This window comes from Macaca nemestrina, chromosome 1 (genome assembly GCF_043159975.1).
Source record: "Macaca nemestrina isolate mMacNem1 chromosome 1, mMacNem.hap1, whole genome shotgun sequence".
NCBI lineage: Eukaryota > Metazoa > Chordata > Mammalia > Primates > Cercopithecidae > Macaca > Macaca nemestrina.
In genome coordinates, this window is record NC_092125.1 from 186,175,182 (window position 1) to 186,198,071 (window position 22,890).

Below are 22,890 nucleotides of genomic sequence, written 5' to 3' on the forward strand. Positions count from 1 at the left end.
TCAGGGAAAATATCTCCTGCAGCCCCTGCTAACCTGGAACTATGCAGGAGAAGGATTTCTAGGAAACAGGGCTCCAGCTCAGCTCAGCTGGCACAATACAGAGCCGCTAACCTGCTGGGTGCCTGGCACAGGACTAGTCAGTGGAGACTCAGCAGAGAAAAATCAGAGTCCCTGCCATCACAGAGCTCGCTCTCACAACAGAGACGACAAATAATTTTCATCACATTGCAGTCTGAGCGATACTATGGTAGGGCATATTTAGTTATTGAAAGTCTACCACTGAGAAACAACAGTGAATTACTTAGGATTACATTCATATCCAAAATAACAGTTTTTTTCTGACTTCAAAACAGGCTGATATGATGGATGCTACATTGTCAGGGATGCAGGTTCCTGCTGCCTGGTTGCTGCACCATGTGTGGCTTCATTATCTTGCTGTCACTTCATGATCTAAGGTGTCTGCTGGCTGGTGCTACAGCTATTAGGTCACAATCTCAACCATCAGCTACTGGGGAGGCTAAGGCAGGAGAATCACTTGAACCTGGGAGGCATAGGTTGCAGTGAGCCAAGATCATGATACTGCACTCCAGCCTGGGCGACAGAGTGAGACTCGTAAGGGAACTCATGTCTACTCCATTCAAGGAGACTTCCCGGAGTTTCACACCTAACTTCTGTTACCAGCCAGAACTCAACATCTAGCTGAAAGGGAGGCTGCAAAACATGGTCTTTATTCTAGATGGCCAGGTGCTTAAATAAAACTTGACAGTTCTATTACTCTGAAATAGGGAGGAAGTGGATGCTGTGGGTCAACCAGCCGTCTCTACCTCAGGTAATAGACAATAGTGGTCAACATCTGAGATTCTGGAGTTAGACAAACCTAAATTCCATTCCCAGCTCTCCCACTTTACGTTGAACAAAGCAATTACCTTCTCTGAGCCTTTGTTTCTCTGAGCACATGAAAGCATTATCATTACATGCCAGGCACTATTCTAAGATTGTTACTTTTAATCCTCACAATGAACTTATGAGTTAAGCTGTATTATCATCCCCATTTTACAGATGAGGAAGCTGAGGCTCAGAGACCTGAGATAAGTTTCCCAAAATTATTTCATATATAAACACATACTTAATGAGTGCCTGTTCAGTCCCAGGCTCTATTCTGGGCTCTAGAGATGCAGGGAAAAGTCAGACATGGTCCCAGCCTTGTCAGGGCTCCCAGCAATGGGGAGGTAGAGCTCAGCCAGTTTTTTCCACTCCTCCAGGCTGCCCCCAATTGCACACATGCAATGGATTGGGAACTGGGTGTAAGGAAACAATAGCAAAATATTTCTTTTTTCTTTTTTTTAAATGTAAGTTCCGGGATACCTGTGTGGGATGTGCAGGTTTGTTACACAGGTAAACATGGTGGTTTGCTGCACCCATCAACCCATCACCTAAGTATTAAGCCCAGCATCCATTAGCTATTTATCCTAATGCTCTCCACTACAGGTCCCAGTGTGTGTTCTTCCCCACCCTGTGTCTATGTGTTCTCATTGTTCAGCTCCCACTTACAAGAAAGAACATGTGGTGTTTGGCTTTCTGTTCCTGTATTAGTTTGCTGAGGATAATGGCTTCCAGCTCCATCCATGTCCCTGCAAGGGACAGGATGTCATTCCTTTTTACGGTTGCATAGTATTCCATGATGCATATGTACCACATTTTCTTTATCCAGTCTATTATTGATGGGCATTTGGGTTGATTCCATATCTTTGCTATTGTGAATAGTGCTACAATGAACATATGCGTGCATGTATCTTTATAACAATGATTTATATTCCTTAGCGTATATTCCCAGCAAAATATTTCTTTGATTTGCTTCTTCCTAGACTTCCCAGCCTGGCCCACAACAAGTGTTTGAGAGCATCTTCCCAGCCCAAGCTCAGCACAAGCAGCTCACAGAGGGGTCCGGTTGGGGCAAAGAAAAGAAGCCAGTCAATCAATGGGTCACTCAACAGAAGCTCCTGGCCAGACTGACAACAGCCCACTGAAAACAGCAACAGTGATAGTAATCCCAAGGTACACCAGCTTGGGCCTTGTGGTCACAAAGTACTTGCACATCTACTATTGTATAAGGTCCCTCTTTTATAGAGGAGGATACTGGGGCTTGAAGAAGCTAAGTTACTTGCCTAAGGTGACACAGGATGTATTTGAGGCAAGTATTCCAGGAAGCATTCTAGAAGGTAGAGGCAGAGGTGTGGCACTACCTAGTCCGTGTAAGGACTAACACGCAGCTTAAGTGGTCTTGGCACTGACTGGGACAAGGATGTGAGCACAGAGGCCATTAATGAGTTTGGTGTCTTGCAGCAGAGATCCAATGGCAGGAATGGCTAATGCCCAGTGGGAACCCTGCAGTGGAGCTGTATGTACATTAGGGGTCTTTGGAAAAAAGCAATCAAAGTGTTTGAGCCCAATTTCTTAGGCAGCACCTCAGGGACATAGCTTGAGCTCGCCCAGTCACAGGCCTCAGTGTGCCCATCTATGACCAGAAGGCTTCTCAGTGACTGTGAGAAGCTGGGTGAGAGATAGTCATTCTCTAGGCCTCGGTCTCCACTTCTGCAGAGCCCTTGCCTCACCTCGGTCCCACTCCTGAGCACACAAGGCAGGCCACACCACACTCTGCACACTCTAGACTTTGTTCTAAATCAGGCCATCTGTCCAACCTGGTGTCAGTGCTTTGCCAGGCATACCAGGAGACAGGGAGGAGGGGGCCAGGTGGACCGTGGGTTCCAGTGCTGGCCCTGGATTCCTCACATGTAGGAAGGAATCACAGCAAGGACCATTCAGGACGGCTGTGCCAAGTAAACAAGACAACCTCCAGACAGTACCAAAAACTGTAGCAGGTACACAAAATACCCTCCATGAATGGGGGTTCCCTCATTTCCCCATTGCTTTGCCCAAAAGTCTGGATGGCCATGATTCACAGAGAGAGAATGCCAGAGCTAGAGATCAGCCCCTCATGGGTCCATGATGGTTGAGGCCAGAAAGGAGAAGGGACTTTTCCAAGCAATTGTGATGGCAACCCCAATGTACACCAGCTTGGGCCTGGGTGGCAACGCAGATCCAGCCAGGCGTGGCACTCAGGTCCTCTGACACCCATCTGAGAGATCACTGCCCCTCGGATCCATAATGCTATGCAGGTTATGGGGAGCTTAGTTATTGATGCTGGGACCTGCAACGTGGTAGCCAGAGTCTCACTCTATCCCTGACAAGCATTCAAGAAGCCCAACCCAGCCACATCCTCATTAACATCTCCACGGCCTATTGCTTTGAGGAGCAACTGTATGATTTGTGATTTCTGACATTCGCCCCCTTCTCTAACCCCTCCCCCCTTTCCTGTTTGGCCTGTGAATTGGAAAGGGCTGTAAACAGGCAAGCAGTCTCCTCGCCCTGGGGCGGGCCTGTCAGCCAGCCAAGGAAAGGTAGGACCCAGGGGACCCCCACCCCCACCTCCCCATGCAGCCCAGCTGAGGAGCTTGTAAAGATAGGATTTGTTTGTTTTTTTGGATCTGGCTCAGGATCTGGTTGAGGCCAGGCCCTTCGGGGAAAAGCAACTTTTAAATAAATGCTTCAAGATTGTGCAAACATTTCAGTAGTATTGGAGGCCTGGCGTTCTGGGTCAGGGAGGGAAAAAAATACCCGTCAATCACTCTAGAGATGAAAACCCGAGAGCAGAATGGTTGGTGAGGACTAGGGCTTGGGTTGCAAATCTCAGTTGTGGCTGGCTGAGACTGAACTACACTTAAGTCCTCTCTCAAAAAATCATTTGCATGTTAATCAATACAGCAGCCCTGTTTGACAGACACACAGAGCACAAGGCGCTTGCAATCAGATTCATGCGATATGTGCAAAAAGGACAGACTTTTTTTTTTTTGAGACGGAGTCTCATTCTGTCGCCAGGCTGGAGTGCAGTGGTGTGATCTTGGCTCACTGCAACCTCCGCCTCCTGGGTTCAAGCGATTTCCCTGCCTCAGCCTCCTTAGTAGCTGGGACTACAGGCGCGCACCACCACGCCTGGCTAATTTTTTGTGTTTTACTAGAGACGGGGTTTCGCCATGTTGGCCAGGATGGTCTTGATCTCCTGACCTCATGATCCACCCACCTCAGCCTCCCAAAGTGCTGGGATTACAGGCATAAGCCACCATGCCCTGCTCAGACTCCTTTTAAAATTCAGACAGAACTGAATTTTAGTCCTGGCTCTACTGATTAATTCTACAGTCTTGGGTAAGTTACTTAGTATCAGTTAGCCTCAGTTTCTTCACTGGTAAAATGGGATTGTAAGTTATTATAAGAATAAAATGAAATACAGATTGCAACATCAAACCTGGCCCAAAGCAAAAGCACAGTAATAAATAATGACAATATTATTAGCTGCCATATATCAAGCGTTTTCAACGAGTGTGAGGACTTGTATCCATTTGCAGTGGGCCTCAAAACACATCCTGCCTGGCCAGGCATTCACAAGCATATCCAACATACCATTCCACACAAGTTCTCTGTAGGCCAAGACTTAAACTCAGCCTCTGACCTCAGAGCTCATAGTCTTGAAACAAGGATGCTCCAAGCTGACACTCTAAGCTGGGTGAGAGAAGTGTATGCAGAGCATGAAACAGGGAAAGAAAGAGACGGTTCTGTGGGCTTCTGTGAAGAGGGGGATCTGGGCTGGGTCTTGAAGGAAGAATAAGACGTCCACAGGCAGGCTTTGGAAAAGAGCATTCCAGATGCAGGGACCAGTTTAAGCAAAGGCTCCAAAGTAGGACCTATATACAGAAAGTTACGATGCAGTAAAGAGGGTTATTTGGGAAACAAAGCTGGCAAAGTTAGGCTGAGGTTGAAGAGCAAAGAGTCCTGCATGGAGAGGATCTCACTTGGTTCTCTGGGCCAGAGGAGTGTCTCCTCCGGCTCCACACCCCCCTTATCTTCCCAGCACCTGTGTAACTAAGGCAACAGCCCAACCTCTCTATATCTATATATCTCTTCTCGACCAACCTCAAAGGGTTCCTGGAGGTGAGAGGGTTTTGAGCAGGTTAAAGTGCCACCAACTCTGAGTGCCATTAGTTTACATGTACACACACAGACAAGCACATATGCATATGCTCACGCACCTATGCACAGGCTCAGGAATCAGAAAGACTCGGCTTCTGATCCCAGCTTCTCCGTTTACTGCAGCATAACCCCAAATAATGCATGTATCTAATGCATATAAAGCACCAATTTGGTGTGTTCCATGTGGCAGGCACATACAATATGGTTATCGTCTAACATGCGGACACACTCAAACTATCTGTTCTCCTTCAAGAGGAAACTAGCACCTAACCCCATAAATTCATGAGATCGTGCAGCCCAGAGATCAGCCCCCAACTCCCTCGTGTTACATATGGGGAAACTGAGGCTCAGAGAAGAAAGCAAGCATACACAACTTGGAAGCAGAGGAGCACATGGCAAGAAGGCTTCCTGGAATGCGCAGTCATTGTGCTGAGTCTTGGAGATAGAGCAGGACTCCCAAGGTGGCTCCATGTGGGAAGAGCATTTTAAGCAGAGGGAACAGCATGAGCAAGTGTCCACAGAGATGAACTCCGGGAAAGGCTAGTCACCTAGTCTGTCAAGGTCAGGGATGGGGTGTGATAAAGATGAAGCTGAGGAGCTGGAGGAGGCTCTAAAGTCCAGGCAGGGAGGGCCTGCTGGGGCATGCTAAGGAAGCCAGATGCCCTTGGGAGCAGTGGAGGGCAGCAGCGTGGGTCAGCATTTCAGAAAGATCCCTACGGTGTCCGAAGCAGGACCAGAAGCTTGGCCCAGGGCAGTGCCAGGAGGGCGGCAAGAAACGAGTGGATTTGAGAGACACTGAGGAGATACAACAAGACTCCTCAAAAAGCATTTATTTCCTAGAGATAAAGACAGAGTGGACACAGAGCAGTAGAGATAAAGACAGAGTGGACACGAAGCAAGCTGACACTCAGGGACCATAGCTGTGGGATTTTGAACAGAGGAGCATGCTCAAAACAGGGGGCTTCCTGAGGCCTTCCCCCAACAGCCAGCCACTGCCCCTCCTACAAGGAGTCCTGCACCACACCCCATTCCATCCCAGTGTGGAGGGCAAAGGCCTCAGGCCTACAGGAGGAGGCCCATAGAGCAAGGTGGAGGAGAAAGCCCAGCTCCCCTCGCGGGAGGTGCCAGGGTGGCCCAGTCAGCGGGCAGTGGACCAACTTCTCCTCCAACTCTATCTCCACCTGGTTACCTGCCTAGGGCTGCCCTCAGCCTCTTCCTGTGTGCCTTGGAGCCAGCCCCTCGCTGCTCTGACCCTCAGTCTCCTCCTCTGGAAAGGGAAGGTAACAATTCTTAGCAAGTGAGGCTGCTGTGATCATTCAGTGAAGTGGCTGGCAGCTGCCATGCCCAGAAGGGATGCTTAAAGGGCTTCAGTTCCTTTCTCTCAATAAATGATTCGTTTTATGTGTGATATGCCCTTTCCAATTTACAAACCCCCTTCATTTACCTGCACACAACCCTGTGAGATGAGTATTAGCCTCACCCCCGTGGGCCGCCTGGGCGGGCAAACGTTCTTTTACGCTGGCGGGCAGGATTTGAACCCGGGTTCCTAGGGCTCTCCAGGCCGCCACCGTCTCCCTCCTCTCTCTGTCTCTGGCTCCGCCCGCCTGGCTTGCCGCGGCCCACCGCCCCCTCCTTCCTCCCCTCTTCCGCCCGCCCCCTGCCCCCTGCCTCCGCCTTCTCCCACCCCCTGCCCCTCGCGACTTCCCCCTGCCCCCCTCCTCCGGCGCCGCCCCCTCCTCCTCCTCGTCCTCGCAGCCCAAATACGCGACACCTGGAGCAATAGCAGCCGCCCGGCGGCCTGGGCCTCATTACAGGCCGGCCCTTATCGCGGCGTGCATCACATTATTTCATTTCAAAGAATCCGCAGAGAAACCCGTCCCGGCCGACAACAGAAAGTAAAAACACAGCTGACTCCCATTAGGGCCCTCTCACAGGCTCCGCGTGAGGTAATGAAATATGGAAGCGGTGAGATATGTAATGCTTTATTAAGCGGTCTCAGCTACAACGGCGTGCATGCCAATTACGCCTGCAGGCTACCGCCCGCCCCCGGCCGCCGGACCACCCAGCGCGCCTCCCCCCGCCCCGGACGGGGAGAGGAGGAGCCAGGGGAGGAGTGGGGAGGAGGCAGGAGGAAGGGAAGGATGGGGAGGACAATGGGGGAAGAAGATGGAGGATGGAGGAAGGGGGTGTGAGGGAAGGAGGAGGGAGGAAGAAGAGGAGACAGCGGAGGTGACTAGTGCCAACTCTGGGTCACAGCCTCTGTGGCCTGAAAGCCAGGCCTGTTCTCTTCCCCAGGCCAGTAGGGCCCTGGGAATCTCAGAGCTGGAGGACACCTAGATTCCTAGAAGATCAGAAACGGAATGGCCAAAAATAAGGCTCAGAGAGGGAAGGACACTTACTGAGGTCACACAGATGAATCCTGAACAAGGTTGGAGGGAAATCAGGCCTTCTGTTTCTTTTTTTTCTTTCTTTTTTTTTTTTTTTTTTTTTTTTGAGACGGAGTCTCGCTCTGTCGCCCAGGCTGGAGTGCAGTGGCCGGATCTCAGCTCACTGCAAGCTCCGCCTCCCGGGTTTACGCCATTCTCCTGCCTCAGCCTCCCGAGTAGCTGGGACTACAGGCGCCCGCCACCTCGCCCGGCTAGTTTTTTTTTGTATTTTTAGTAGAGACGGGGTTTCACCATGTTAGCCAGGATGGTCTCGATCTCCTGACCTCGTGATCCACCCGTCTCGGCCTCCCAAAGTGCTGGGATTACAGGCTTGAGCCACCGCGCCCGGCCTCCTGTTTCTTAAACTAGATAGCTTCCATTCTATCACACTGCCTCTTCTTTTTCCGCTAATAATGTCTAAATGGCAAAGTCCCGGCCTTGTTGTGTGGATGAGAGACGTGCTCATTTTTTACATCTGCCCTTCTCACGCCCTGAAATCCTCTGTGTTCCTCCCCCTCCACCGCCCCCTACAAAACATACACACTCTAACTGATCCTACCTGTTTGCCCAAGAACACCTCATTTATTCAGTAATAAGAACTGAACAGCTACTGTGGCCAGGTGCTGAAGAAACAAAAATGAAACATTCATGCTCCCTGCCCTGGAAGAGCTCACAGTCTGGCAGGTGAAAGTAACACCTAAACCAGTAAGAGAGAGTGTGCAGCCTTAGTGGAGTAGCTGTGGCATAAAAGGAATCAGGCAGATCTGTCCAGAACGTCAGGGAAGCCCCAGGAGATGTGATGTTGGTACAGTCTTGTGAAGTGAATAGGAGTCAGGAGAACAGGAGGAGAAAGGCCTGAGAAACCTGCCTATGAAAACTTTGGAGCACTGAGTATCCACAACTCATTCAAGGAATGACTAATATTTTTAGGAGGAAGAAACAGGACCAGCATTAGCTAAAGCATAGAGATAGACAGCACCAGAGGTTTTGTTAAGGTAAATTATTTAAATCAGTGAAAGGCAGGGTACTCATTCATTCCTTGGTAATTGTTTTTCTTGTATCACACAGAAAAAAAAAAAAAATGGGACTTTCATTTATTGTGAACTTAGTATGTGCCAGGTACTGTACTCAGCATTTTATATACATTTATTATCTCATTTGATCCTCAAAAAAAAAAAAATTCTATGAGAACGTTTCCTAAAACTAACTTCTTTCACTCTTTATGTCTTCGGACAGGCTGTTCCTCCTGTCTTACAAGTCTTCCTTTTTCTTTACCTGATGCACTGTTTAGGCTTCTGGCTAAATAATGGGCTTCAGACAAAAGAGCCAACAATACACTAGTTCAGATAGGGTAGAAGTTTATGCACCTCTCATATAATGGCTTGGAGATAGGCATGTGGCCCAAAGTGAATGGGACAGGTGTGCTCACCAAGCTTATCTGGGGGCTCAGGTTCATTCTATTTTGTTATCCTACCATCTCCTTATGGCCAAAACTTGTTCACCCATCCTATGGCCACATTCCAGCCATGGGAAGTGGTGGCAAGTGATTTCACTTCCACTTGCGTTTAGTTAGTATAGAAACTCAGTCCCATGGGCTTCACCTAGCTGCAAGGAAGGATGATAATTATCATCTCTAACTAAGTGGCCATGTGTCCTGCTAAATCTGAGAGGAATATTTCTGTTATTTAAAGGAAGAAGAGAAGATCAAAATGGGGAATGAACAACATATGCCACCACTCCTACTTGTCATTTATGGTCCAGTTTGTTTCCTCCTCTGTGAAGCCTTCTTGGATACCTCCCCAAGAAGAATTAATTATCCCCTCATCTGCGTGTTTCTTTTGGTTTTTTTTTTTTTTTTTTTTTCTTTTTCTGAGACGAGTCTCACTGTCTCCCAGACTGGAGTACAATGGCACAATCTCAGCTCACTGCAACCTCTGCCTCCCGCATTCTAGTTAGTGATTCTCCTGCCTCAGCCTCCCAAGTAGCTGGGATTACAGGTGCCCACCACCACACCCAGCTAATTTTTGTATTTTCAGTAGAGACAGGGTTTCACCATGTTGGTCAGGTTGGTCTCGAACTCCTGACCTCGGGTGATCCACATGACTTGGCCTCCCAAAGTGCTAAGATTATGGGTGCGAGCCACTGCGCCCAGCCCATCTGTGCTTTTATCCAGTCCCTTGTACTTTGCTGCTTTATACTTCTCAGTTTACAGGCCTATTTCCCCAGCTGGCCCTTTAAGCTGTTGTCTCCTCATCTGTAATAATACACCCTATAAATAATGATCACTTGCTATGTCCTAGGCACTCTGCTAGGCAAGTCTGGTTTTCTTCTTGTTGTTGTTGTTGTTTGTAGAGATGGGATTTCACCATGTCGCCCAGCCTGGTCTCGAACTCCCAAGCTCATGTGATCTGCCTGCCTTGGCCTCCCAAAGTGCTGGGATTGCAGGCATGAACCACTGCGCTCAGCAAGCTAAGCAAGTCTTATGCATTAACTAATTTAATCTTCCCAGAGCCCTGGGGATTTCCTTCTTTGTAAAATGAGAATAATAATGATATTGACTTCATAGGATTGCTGTGAGGATTGAAACTGGTATTGAAATGGGTATTCAGTACATGCTTAATGCTTAATAAATAATAGCTACTACTATTGTGTAAGTATGGATTAATAAATCTACCAATGTAAGGGGTTAGTCCAGTTATAAACTATGCTCCCTGCCCAACACAGCTAACAGCTGACCTATAAACATTAACCTTACACCAGGGTATGTAGGCACCTAAAGGTGCAAGGTCAAAGAGGGGCTCTTGGTAAGGTGGGAAGTATTCTATGAATACAAAATACAGTCAGCCCTCGTTATATGTGGGTTCCTATTTGCAGATTCAACCAACAGTGGATCAAAAATACTCCAGAAATTAAAAAATAAATAAATACATAACAATATAACAATCAAAATAATATAAATGTTTAAAACAACTATTTACACAGCATTTACATTGTATTGGGTATATAAGTAATCTAGAGATGATTTAAATTACACTGGAGGTTATATGTGTAGGTTGTATGCAAACATTATGCCATTTTATATATGCGACTTGAGCTTCTGTGAATTTTTGTATCAATCTCCCCTCAGATACGAGGGATGACTAGATCACAGTCCTGGAAAGCACTACTGTTATTTCCCTACCCTCAGGTAAAAAAGCGAATTTACTCAATCTAGCCAGAACCATGGATCAAAGCAGACTGAGCACTGTGTTACATTGCTTCCAGAAATGTTGCTTAATATAGTATAATTTCTATTTTAATGGAGGGGAGGGGACAGTAACTGATTAGATACAGTGCATAAATTGCTGGCCACAGAGATTGACCACAAAAGAAAGATTATAGTTTGGACACATAAGCTATTTTAGACACTATCACTACCTGGTGGCAGCAAGAAGTATTGCAGGCATAGAATCTCATTCAGTCAAATGAGGCAAAAATTCCCAAATAACCAATTTTGAATTGTTTTAATATGCTAGATATAATCAGGACCTTTTGGAAACATTTGGCTTTCTCTCTCTTATCAATAAGCTACCCCAGGCCATTTCCATTGTTCTTGGCCACTAGCATTTCCTGTATTTGTTCTTCTTTACACTTTAGAATTTCTGAAAACAGAATGTGTTTTACAATAATGGGTCAGCCTCCAAGAGAAACAGTAAGTTGTCAGATAGTTCCCTCATATATATGCAATGTTACTTCAATTATGTAATCTACAATGATAATAATATACAGATTGACTGTTAAATTTAAATCCCTAATTATTGCTCTAAGTATCCCACAAAAATATTAAATTTGGTGCAAAAATAAAGTTGGTGTTTATCCAAGAGATGGACTGTTACCCACCAGTCAGTGCAGTAACTGGCAGTTAAACTTGCCCAGGCTCCCTGAATATATCAGAGAATTTCCTGAGATGGTTCTGACAAATTGATCCTTCAAGTCCTATAACTTGAGCACTAAACACCTGCCTATCAAAGCGTCCAGCTAACTTTCAAGAAAAGCTATTTAACTTCCAGAAATATGCAATGCAGATAATGGGGCAGAAAGGGGAACTGGGTGTTTATTCAAAGCAGAAATGCACACAAAACACCAATATTATTCGATATATCTTGAGATCATACTGTTAATTTTAAAGAAATAAAGTTCACATCCATGAGATATAAAAACAGCACCATGGCTATGGTATTCTGCATAATTGCTAATGACCTAAAGGAATTCAACAGAATAGAGATGTTCTATTATGCCCTCAAACATTGATTGTGATCCTGAAAAAAAAAGCGACCAACTGTAGAAACAACTGCGTGTTATCAGTTATTTGTCTTAAGTATGTATTTTTAATGTGCAATTCTCCCCAACTCCAAAGTGTAATTAAATCAATAGGGTATCTTACAAGTTGTAGTGCCTTAGTATCAAGAAACTCCAATTTCAGTTGACACTAAGCTGCTCTTTAGAGAAGAGGTGTTCAATATCTCATTAGCCACTGGGTTCTGACACTCATTCTAGCATTAAGTTCTCCCAACCGTGACATAATAATAATAACAATGATGATAATACTACCAATAATACTAATGAACACCTGTATAGTACTTTACTATTTCCAGAATGCCTGCATGTATTTTCTCATGTCATCCTCACAACAGTTCCTGAAGACAGCTGCTTTTTATTGATGAGGAAATGGGGCTCAGAGAGATGACCTGGCCTAGTTAAGGTCACACAGTGTGACTAACACCCGCCATACCCCTCTACTCCACACATCGTCATCTTACCACACAGGCCTGACTTCCTTTCACTCTTTCTTCATCCCTTCTCTGTCTGTTTCCTTTATCTCTCCAGGCATCTCTGTCTTCTGTCTCCATCTCTTTCTATCCCTGTCTTTAGGGCTCATTTTCCTGTTTCCCTTCTCTTTTTTCTATCTCCCCCTCTCTCTGTTTTATGATTCTGTCTCTCTTTAATTTTCTGTCTTATTGCTTTCCCTCTATTTTTGCCTTCTTATGCCTGTCTATTCTCTCTTCTTCTCCCCTCTTCCTCTCCTCATCCTCCTCCTCTTCCTCCTTCTCTCTCTCCATCCCTTCCTCCTTCCCCTTGTTTCTTAGAGCCTGAAGATGAATGTTTTGTCTTCTGACAGGCAGCATCTTTCTCTTCTCTGAGGATAGACCTAGGCAAGGAAGGAGGGAAAGGAGCATGGGGCAGCAATGAGGAGTCACCTTGGCCTTTGTCGCCCCCTAGAGCCTGCTCATTCTGCCCAATCTTCCTGCCCCAGACTTTAGCCCCAACCAGTGACTGTTGGGGAGAAACCAACTAGGAACCAGCCTCCACATATTCTACCTGAGTGTCTGGCGGGGGGGGGAAGTTAAATGGAGAGTTCTGGGCATTTTGACAAGGAAAATATAACTAACACCACACTTGGAGTCCCTAGAGCTGTGTTAGAATCACCTTGTCTTTCTGAGCCTCCATTCCTCACCCATGAAGTGGATTACCTTGCAAGGGCTGCTTTTAGGTATTGATTAAGGCCATGACTGTGAAAACACCTGCCATATGACAATTGCTCCATAAATATTTGTTGATTTAGACACAGAGTCTAACAAAAGGAAGATTGTTTAAGAGTGAAACAGTAGAGAAGGAAGAAGTGTTTAGAGTATGAGAGATGTTACATCAGCTTCATGTTCTACAGTTGCAGAAGTGACCACAAATTCTTCCTCTTCCATCAAGAGATGGAGTCTATGTTCTCACCTTTGAATCTGGATTGGCCGTGTGATATACTTTGGCCAATGGATTGTTAGCAAATGTAATGCAAGCAGAGGCTCTAAAAGTGCTTACACATCTAGTGTTCTCACTTATAAATGGGAGTAAAGCTATGAGGACACAACAGCACAAGAATGATACAATGAACTTTGGGGACTCAGGGTGGGGAGAGTTGGGGGGAGGGATAGAAGACTACATATTGGGTACAGTGTACATGGCTCAGGTGATGGGTGCACTAAAATCTCAGAAATGACCACTAAAGAATTTATCCATGTAACCAAAAACTACTTGTACCCCAAAAACTACTGAAATTTTTTTTTAATTTTAAGTGCTTACACATTGAAGTTTACCTATTCTTGCTGCCTTTAGAAGACTGTGACTACCACTATGTGAAGAATCCCAGTCTGGCCTGCTGTATGATGAGAGATATGTGACCCTTGTACCCTTGTCACCCCAGCCATCAGCCAGCCAACCGCCAGGTATGTGGATATGGCCATCATTGCCATCTAATCACATGCTTGAGTATATTGGTTATTTATAGCTACATAACAAATTACCCCCAAGGCAGCTTAAAACCATATTTCTTCCCTCAGTTTTTGAGGGTCAGAAATCTGGGAGAAGTTTAGCTGAATGATTCTGGCTCAAAACATCTCAAGGTTGCAGATAATTTGGTTATCTCAATACTAAACTGGGACTGGTGAATCTGCTTTCAAGCTCGGTTACCTGATTATTTGCAGGCCTGAGTTCCCATCTGGCTACTGGGCAAGGGCTCTAGTTCCTCACCATGTGGGCCTCTCCATAGAACTGCACACAATCTGGCAGCTGCCTTCCTCCAGAGTAATTGATCCGAGAGAACAAGAAAGCATGAATGAGAGTGCCCCATACAGAAGATGCAGCCTTTTATAACCTAATCTCAGAAGTGACATACCATCATTTCCACTATTTGCTAGTGATCACAGTGCAACCATGCTATAGCATGGGAGAGAACCACCCAAGGATGTGAATACCAGTAGACAGAAATCATAAAGGATCATCTTGGAGGCTGGCTGCCACAATGCATCATAAGTCCAACTGAGACTAGCAGAAGAACCAAGTGGCTAAGCCCAGCCCTGATTGCCAACCCACAGCTTTATAAATGGTGTTGTCATAAGTTTCAGGGTAGCCAGTTAAGGAGAAATAGATAACTGATGCAAATACCATATGCCCCAGCATCACCTTCTTGTTTATCACTCAATTTAGACTTGTTTACCACTAGTCTAAAAGAGTTCCTCACCAGTCACCAGCAGGGTGGATCATGTCTGTATAAGCTGAGTCACTCTGCAGAGTCGGCAGAGGGCTTGACTCTGGCTGCCACTCAGCCCAAGAAAGCACAGGATGGGCCAGTCTCCTACTGACTGTGGCTGCTCCCCAGACAGAGAGCTCCCACCTCCATTCTACCCAGCCATCTTCCTTCTCTGGAACCACCTCCTAGGTAAGATGAGTCTTTAGAAGACAGGCATATGAGACCAAAGGAGGCGGGGCTAGCAAGAGCAGGAGAAAACAGTCAACACCTGCCACACTCTGCCTTTACTATGGAGTACAGCCATGACTCAACACACATTGCAAAGCATGGTGCAAGCCTGCTTCAAGGAACTGAACATCAGGACCTGAAAGGTCCTCAGCAATAAGCCTCCTTAACCCCTTATTAAACAGATGAGGACATTTCCCCAAAGTCACACCATGAACCTGCAGCAGCAACAAGGTTAAACCCAGCACTTCTGTTCTCAGCCCTGGGCTTGTTTCATTGCAATATACAAAGAGCACATTGCAACCCTGATGACATTTCTGTTCAGAACAGAATTTTTTTTTAAATATTGCCCGTCTGGGAGTCAGAGAACAGCCTAGGGCAACAAGGAAGAACCAGCAAGAACAGAAAAGGGAAAGGTGAACTTATTACCTAATTACTTCTCACTAGTGTGACACCCTCCTGCCCCTTCTCCCCACTCCTTGCAATCCAGGACTCCTGCCTGCTTATATAACCAGACCCCACTGAGGCATTTACCTGAACCTACACTTCCCAAGAGACACATGTCAATAATAGAATATCTGAATCAGAAGCAAGAATTCTGGAATCTTAGCATCTCAGAAGAGGAAGGAACCCTCTCCTGGACTGTACTCTCTTCATGACAAGTGGCCTTTCAATCTCTGCTACATACTCCCAGGGACCAAGAACTCACCACTCCTGAGTTGGCTGGAAAGAGTTTTGGAAACAGATCTACCTCAGTTCAAGTCCTAGCTTTGTGACAGACAGCTGTGCAACCTTTGATAGGTCATTTGACCTCTCTACACCTCATAGTCCTCCTCCACAAAATAGCAATAATGCCACAACAGGTTTATTGTGATAATCAAATAAATAAGTTTATCAATGCATGCAAAGTTCCCGGAAAGTAATCAGTACACCTGAGATTAGGCAGATGAGATAGGCAGAAGCTAAGAACTGCAGACACAAGGATCCTTTCCCTTAGCAGTATCTGCTTCCCACCTGAGTACCCCACCCCAAACATGCAGAGCTGCAAGACATTTAGGGTACCCCTGAGGTTCCTCCTCAGACACAGAAAGTCAACAAAAGTTACCTGTCATCTCAGGGATGCAGGAAGGGACTGGGCAGTAGGATACCAGAGAGTGAGAAGGAGGGGATTGCTCAAGTGGATGTGTTAGGCTTAGAATATCCAAGGATAAGGGAAGGGAGAGAGAGAGAACGATTGCAGATATGCACTAGTGAGGGGTGATGGAAAGGTTTTAGCAGGAAGTCACATGGACAGAGCTAAGATCCCACAGCCCGGGCACTGGTTGAAAGGGGTTAAGAAATACCTCCCACCAGGCATGGTGACTCACGCCTGTAATGTCAGCATTTTGTGAGGCCAAGGTTGGAGGATTAATTGAGCCCAGGAATTCAACACCAGCCTGGGCAACATAGTGAGACCCCATCTCTACAAAAATTAAAAAGTTAGTCAGGCATAGTAGTGAGTGCCTGTGGTCCCAGCCAGTTGGGAGGCTGAGGTGGGATCATTACTTGAGCCCAGGTGGTAGAGGCTGCAGTGAGCTATGATTGGGTCACAGCACTCCAGCCTGGGTGACACAGCTAAACTCTGTCTGGGAAAAAAAAAAAAGGGGAGAGAGAGAGAAAAGAAATAACTCAACACTGCTGTGAAGGCTAAATAAAGGCCAATCACAGCTTTGTTCCTTCAACAGCAGAAGTTGGCAACTCCAACATATGAAATCAGAGGCATGAGCCATTCAGATAGAGAATTTGACACTGGGGGGGCAGGGGTGCACCTCTCAGCATTCATATCATCTGCCACAAAGCAAAACAAATTTGCAAGCCAGTCATTGAGTGTGGGAAGTTGCTAGGGAGCAAGGGACAGGAAATGGAAATTGATTACACCTTCCCATTGTCATTCACGCACAATATACAAACTGCCACAGGAGCCTTTTAATTTAGTGTGCTGCCTCTGTGGTTCATTTTCGTGTAATTAAACAGCTCTGAGCCCTTCCTGGGCTTGCTTTTGAGCTCACCATTTTCCACTGCCCCTTCACATCCACCTTCCACCCTTCTTGCTCTCTTCTGTGCCTCCAAGGCTGGCATGTAAGGACCACACCGATAGGACAGTGGAGACTTGGCAGAGTCAGAGGGAAAGCTGGCACACCAGGAGTTGGCACATCCCTCTAATTGGAAAGCCACAGCCCCTGGCAGCTAACACCTGCCATAGAACGGTCTCTCCAGTTTTCAGTACCTAGCGGTGGTAATAGCTTCCTGATATGACCGGCCCCAGAATACTGCCCCATCCCTTACTGCTTTTCCCAAGCCCTGCCTACACTTTTGTAAATAGTCCCTTTTAGAAATTCTCCTCCATACCTAGAATAGGCAAATTCACAGAGATGGAGAGTAGAACAATGGATACCAGGGGGAGGGGAAGAGAGAATGGGGAGTTCGTGTTTAAAGGGTACAGAGTTTCAGTTGGGGAAGATGAAACTGTTCTGGAGATGGATGATGGTGATGGTTACACAACAGTGGGAATATACTTAATGCCACTGAACTGTATACTTATAAGTGGTTAAAATGATAAAGTTTATGTTATATACATTTTACCAACATTATATTAAAAAAAACTCATCTACATTAGCCAACCTTAGCATGCCATCTGTTTCCCCCTGGCATCCTGCCTGAGAAGTATTTTCCCCCAGCGCTGTTTTCCCCAGCAGGTCCAAAGTCTGTGAATCTTGGACCATGGGAGTTTCAGGACACTGACCTCAAGGTCAGGGCAGCTGGACTCCCACAGGTTATATGCTCACTGAATGCAATGGAGACCACTGAAACTGAGCTGAATAGAATGGACACTCCTGTGCTATAGACTGAATGTTTGTGTCCTCCTAAAATTTCATATGTTGAAACCCCAATCTCCAGTGTGAGGATATTTGGAGGTGGGGCCTTTGAGAAATTATTAGGGTTAGATTAGGTCCTGAGGGTAGAGCCTTCATGATGGAATTAATGCGCTTGTAAAAAGAAAACATGAGATCCCAATAACTCCCCTCTCTCACCTCTCTCTCTTTCTCTCCCTCTCATACAGCAAGAAGGCAGCTGTCTGCAAGCCAAGAAGAGAGCCCTCACCAGAACCCAACTAAGCTGGAAGCTGGCACCTTGGACTTGGATTTTCAGCCTTCAGAAGTGTGAGAAAATTAATTCTTTTGTTGAAGCCACACAATCTATGGTATTTTGTTATAAGAGCCCAAGCAGACTAACATACCTGGGAGGGTGCATAATTCTGGGCTCCCACAGACATACCTGGACAGGATGGTCACACATGGGGATATTCATGACCTGGTCCGCAAACTTGGTTCCAGACCAATGTTTCTTGTTCTCTGATTGTTTCACATGCCAGTTCCAGCTCCTCACACAACTGGGGGCCAGGAGATGGATCCTTACTCTGCAAATGTCTATGTGACCTTGGGCAACTCTGTCCCGTCTCTGGGCCTCTGTTTCCCTTTTTTACAATAAAGGAATTAACAGTGATATTCAGACTTTTAACCAGAAGAATCCATTCTTCAAATGAAACCTTAGAGAGAAGCTCAAAGTCAAAGTATAATAGTCAGGGCTACTCAGGCTGAGGATGGGGTGGGAGGCCCAGAGCTCCGCTTCTTTCCTACATACCCCATCCTGGTAATTTCCAGAAAATACCAGTGGTGTAATTTCTGAACCTAGGGGTCCATGAGGCACAGTTTGATGATCACTTTTCTAGGTGGCCCTCTTTGGCAGGGTGTGGTGGGGACAGTGCTGAGCATGTGTGCTCAGTGTAAATGTTTGTCAGTGAATGAAAACAGAACTGGGAAGCACACACAACCCCCTGCCCTCTCCCCTCTGCCTCATTTCTCACCCCTCAGAACTGAGTGGAGGAGACTTGGGCCCAGGCCTACAGTTCACTAAACAAGGCTCCTAACCACTCACTCCCTCCTCACCCTGCAAGACTCACTCCCTCCTCACCCTGCAAATAATACTCTGGTGGATGAGGAATTGCCAAGCCCTTGTCTGCCTCCCTCTTGATGGGAAACTTGCAGTTCCCTGGCCGGGGCAGCCTGTTACCTCTGAACACAAGCAAAGGGGCCAGGCTGGGGCCAAGAACAATATTTTGTCAGTGAGTCTATTATAAAAATAATGGAATAAAAGAAACCATCCTCAATAAGTGATGTGCAAGCTTCCCTTCGATCTGCCACAGCCTGACAAGAGCTGAGATGGCCCTTCCAGAACGGGCATGCAGCCAAGAGCTTTAAATAATCATTAAAAATATGTTTGTGATTTATCACCGGGGACAGGCTGGGCTTGAGGCTGCGAGGCAGCAGCTCCTTCAGCACCACACCACAGACCTCACAGCCCCGCCCCTTCCCTCTTCAGCTCTGGCAAGAGGGGAGATAGGCATGGTCACCCTCACCCTCCCAGGTAATCCCTGAGCTGTGGACTTCCCAAAGGAGAGGAAATATCCAACTGTAAAAGGTCTATCTCCCTCCCTTCTGGCCAGAGGAGAGCAAATCAAGGTCATGTCCAATGTTTCCTGTGTGTTTAAGGCATTGTTCCAGGAACTGTACACGTATCACCTCATTCAATCCTCTTGACAACCCAGTGAGCCCTATGCTAGTGTGACTGTGCCATTTTAAGTCTGAGCAAGCTAAGGCATAGAGATTGTAATGTGCTCCCTGAGAAGTGGAGGGGTAGGGATTGGAACCTCATGTGCTTGGCTCCAGAGTGCCCTTAACTGGGATTTCATGATGCCTCCTAGATGAGGGTGGGGCAGGGCCTTTCCCCTGCCTTCACTCCAGATTCCCAATCACCACCCCACTTCGTGCCTTCAGGGCCTCTGTGCAAAGGGAATCCCAGCATCCCTCAGCCCCAATTCCATTTGTCACTTATACCCTGTGAGTAGTAGACATGGAAGCCCCTACTTAGCCCGGCTCTCCTGTATATAACACCTCACCTTCAAGGCCCTTTCTGAGTCTCCGCTGAGGTAAGGGGCAGAGAAACCCCTCAAAAATGGAAGATGGCCAACCAAAGTGTGGAGGATTCACCTAAAGGCCGCTGAGTCCAGTACACTTGATGCTTTGTGGCTCTCCACGAAGCTGGAGGTGGTCATGCGTGCTTGGCCAAGAAGGCCCCTCCCAGGACTACAGAGCAAAGAGGCATGGCTGGGAATCAGAACACTGGCATCTTGGTCCCAGCTCTGCCCTGGACTTGCCTAGAAACCTGGACAAGCCTAGAAACCTGGACAAGGCACTCCTCTTCCTTGGGCCTCAGCTTTATTTTCTGATAAATGATCATGAAAATACTATTTTATCTTCCAAGGCTTGTAAGAAAGTCAAAGAAGGAAATTTGTTAAGTGGGAGGAGAGGAGGAAAAGAATTTGCAAACTGTAGGGTGCTGGGCCTGTGGAAGGGACTGTTATTATTATTATTGACTTCCCAAGTGCCAGCAGACTTCTTCCCACATGAACAACTCTCAGGTCAATTAATGCCAGCTTCAAATCCTGGGCCATGCAGTTGGAGCTGGGTTGAAGATGCCTCCTGAGTCAGTGATAGCTCCTCAGCAAGCACAGCTCTTCCTGGAGACAGAGCCTTCCTCAGCAGGTGAGGACAGTGACAGCTGTTCCCCAAAAGGCCCACGCTGACCTAAAGAGATAAGTCCTGGCTTATCATGAGTGACAGACAGACCAGCCAAGGATGGCCTTGTTCACCAGTGGACGACTCTGTTTACTCATGTGGCTCCCTGCAAAGCTGGACAGACAGTCTCATGTCACTCTAACACTCACCTCCCCTCAGAGGACAGTGTGCCCTTCAGCCAGAGGTCCACAGTCAGCAGCAGCCCCAGCCCTGCTCTGGGTGCTTATCCTGCTTTGCTGCCCAAAAGCTGCACTCACCGGCCAGTGCCCAGGGCTTTGCTCACATTAAATCTTCAGAGTTACTGTGTGGTCTGTATGGCTGATGCCCATTCTATAGCTAAAGAAACTTAGTTTGTTTTTTTTGTTTTTTGTTTGTTTGTTTTTCCATTTTATTTTTATTTTTATTTTTTAATTTATTTTTTATTATTATTATACTTTAAGTTCTAGGGTACATGTGCATAACGTGCAGGTTTGTTACATATGTATACTTGTGCCATGTTGCTGTGCTGCACCCATCAACTCGTCAGCACCCATCAACTCGTCATTTACATCAGGTATAACTCCCAATGCAATCCCTCCCCCCTCCCCCCTCCCCATGATAGGCCCCAGAAACTTAGTTTTAAAAGGATTAGCTGGGCGCGGTGGCTCATGCCTGTAATCCCAGCACTTTGGAAGGCCGACGCGGGCGGATCACAAGGTCAGGAGATCGAGATCATTCTGGCTAACACGGTGAAACCCCGTCTCTATTAAAAATACAAAAAATTAGTGGGTCGTGGCGGTGGGCGCCTGTAGTCCCAGCTACTTGGGAGGCTGAGGCAGGAGAATGGCATGAACCCAGGAGGCAGAGCTTGCAGTGAGCCAAGATCGCACCACTGCACTCCAGCCTGGGTGACAGAGCAAGACCCCGTCTCAAAAAAATAATAATAAAATAAAAGGATTAACTGGTCTGTATGGCTGATGCCCATTCTATAGCTAAAGAAACTTAGTTTCAAAAGGATTAACTGCCTTGGGCAGAGTCAAGGCTATTCCTCCTCCTGATCCATCATGCCTTCATCCACCCTCCCTCCCTGCCCACACCATCACTGATTCATAACATCATGTATTCAGTCATCCATCAGACATTCTTGGGTGCATCATCCTGTCCTTGGCCCACTGAGTTGGATCAGATAAGGCTCTGGCTTTCAGGGAGATCACAGTCCAGTAAAACACACTTTGAAATCACAACTCTGAGTAGCACAATGCTGTAGTCAGAGACCTGGGTCCCGGTCCTGACTCCACCTCCTTTTTTTTTTTTTTTTTTTGAGACGGAGTCTCAAAACCTTCTCCAGTCAATTCCACGCTCCGGAGGCAAACACTGTTCTGACTTCTAACACACTAGAGATTAGTTTTTTTGGTGTGTTGTTTGGTTGGTTTTTGTTTTTTTTAGACGAATTCTCGCCCTATCACCCAGGCTGGAGTGCAATGGCACCATCTCAGCTCACTGCAACCTCTGCCTCCCGGGTTCAAGCAATTCTCCTCCCTCAACCTCCCTAGTAGCTGGGATTACGGGTGTGTGCCAGCATGCCAGGCTAATTTTTGTATTTTTATTAGAGACAGGGTTTCACAATGTTGGCCAGGCTGGTCTCGAACTCCTGACCTCAGGTAATCTGCCCACCTCGGCCTCCCAAAGTGCTGGGATTACAGGTATGAGCCACCACACCTGGCCCTGACTGCACTCTTATATAGCCCTCTCTGGCTACCCCCATGCCCTTATTATCATTTCCTATTTATAGGCCAGTTTCTGCCACCAGATCCAGGGACTCTGAAGGATACAGGCACTGGGTCTTATTCATAATAATGATAATAATGCCCTGTGGCCCTTAAGCTGAGGCTTTGCAGTAGCAATCACTAGGCACTGAGTGGCTACAGGCCACACATAATGTGGATTATTCCTATTCATCTTCACAGCAATCCTCAGAGAAAAGGCCCATGTTTTCCCCCATTTTACCTTGTGGAATCTAAAGCTCAGAGAGGTTAGATAGGTTTTCAAGGTTACACAGTTGGAAAGTGGCAGGATCAGGACTCATACTTTGGCCAGGCGAGTAGCTAAGTCTCTACTCTTAAGCATGTGCTGTACATCTCCTTCAGTGTTCTAGTACCACAGTGCCTGAGTATGAGCTCCGTGAGTGCTTGCTGAGTGAATGAGTGAACAAATGAATGCATGCATAGCTGCCCCACCACCACTAGGATACTGCAGCTATAGCACCCAGACCACCTGTGTCTTAGCCTGCACAGGCTGCTATAACAAATGCCTTAGACTGGGTAATTTATAAACAACAGAAATTTATTCCTTATGATTCTGGAGGCTGAGAAGTCCAAGATCAAGACACTGGCAGATTCAGTATCTGGTAAAGGCCAGCTCTCCACTTCAAAGATGGTGCTTTGCT

General features: G+C 46.7%; 1 long non-coding RNA gene across 1 annotated transcript; it reads left to right on the forward strand.

Annotated features, from left to right (window-relative positions):
• Nucleotides 1–6,837: 6,837 nt before the first annotated feature.
• Nucleotides 6,838–18,336, forward strand: LOC105494998 (uncharacterized). Its single transcript, XR_011609293.1, has 3 exons — nucleotides 6,838–7,028; nucleotides 13,653–13,762; nucleotides 17,891–18,336. It is a non-coding gene; the product is annotated as an uncharacterized lncRNA (long non-coding RNA).
• The last annotated feature ends 4,554 nt before the right edge of the window (nucleotides 18,337–22,890 follow it).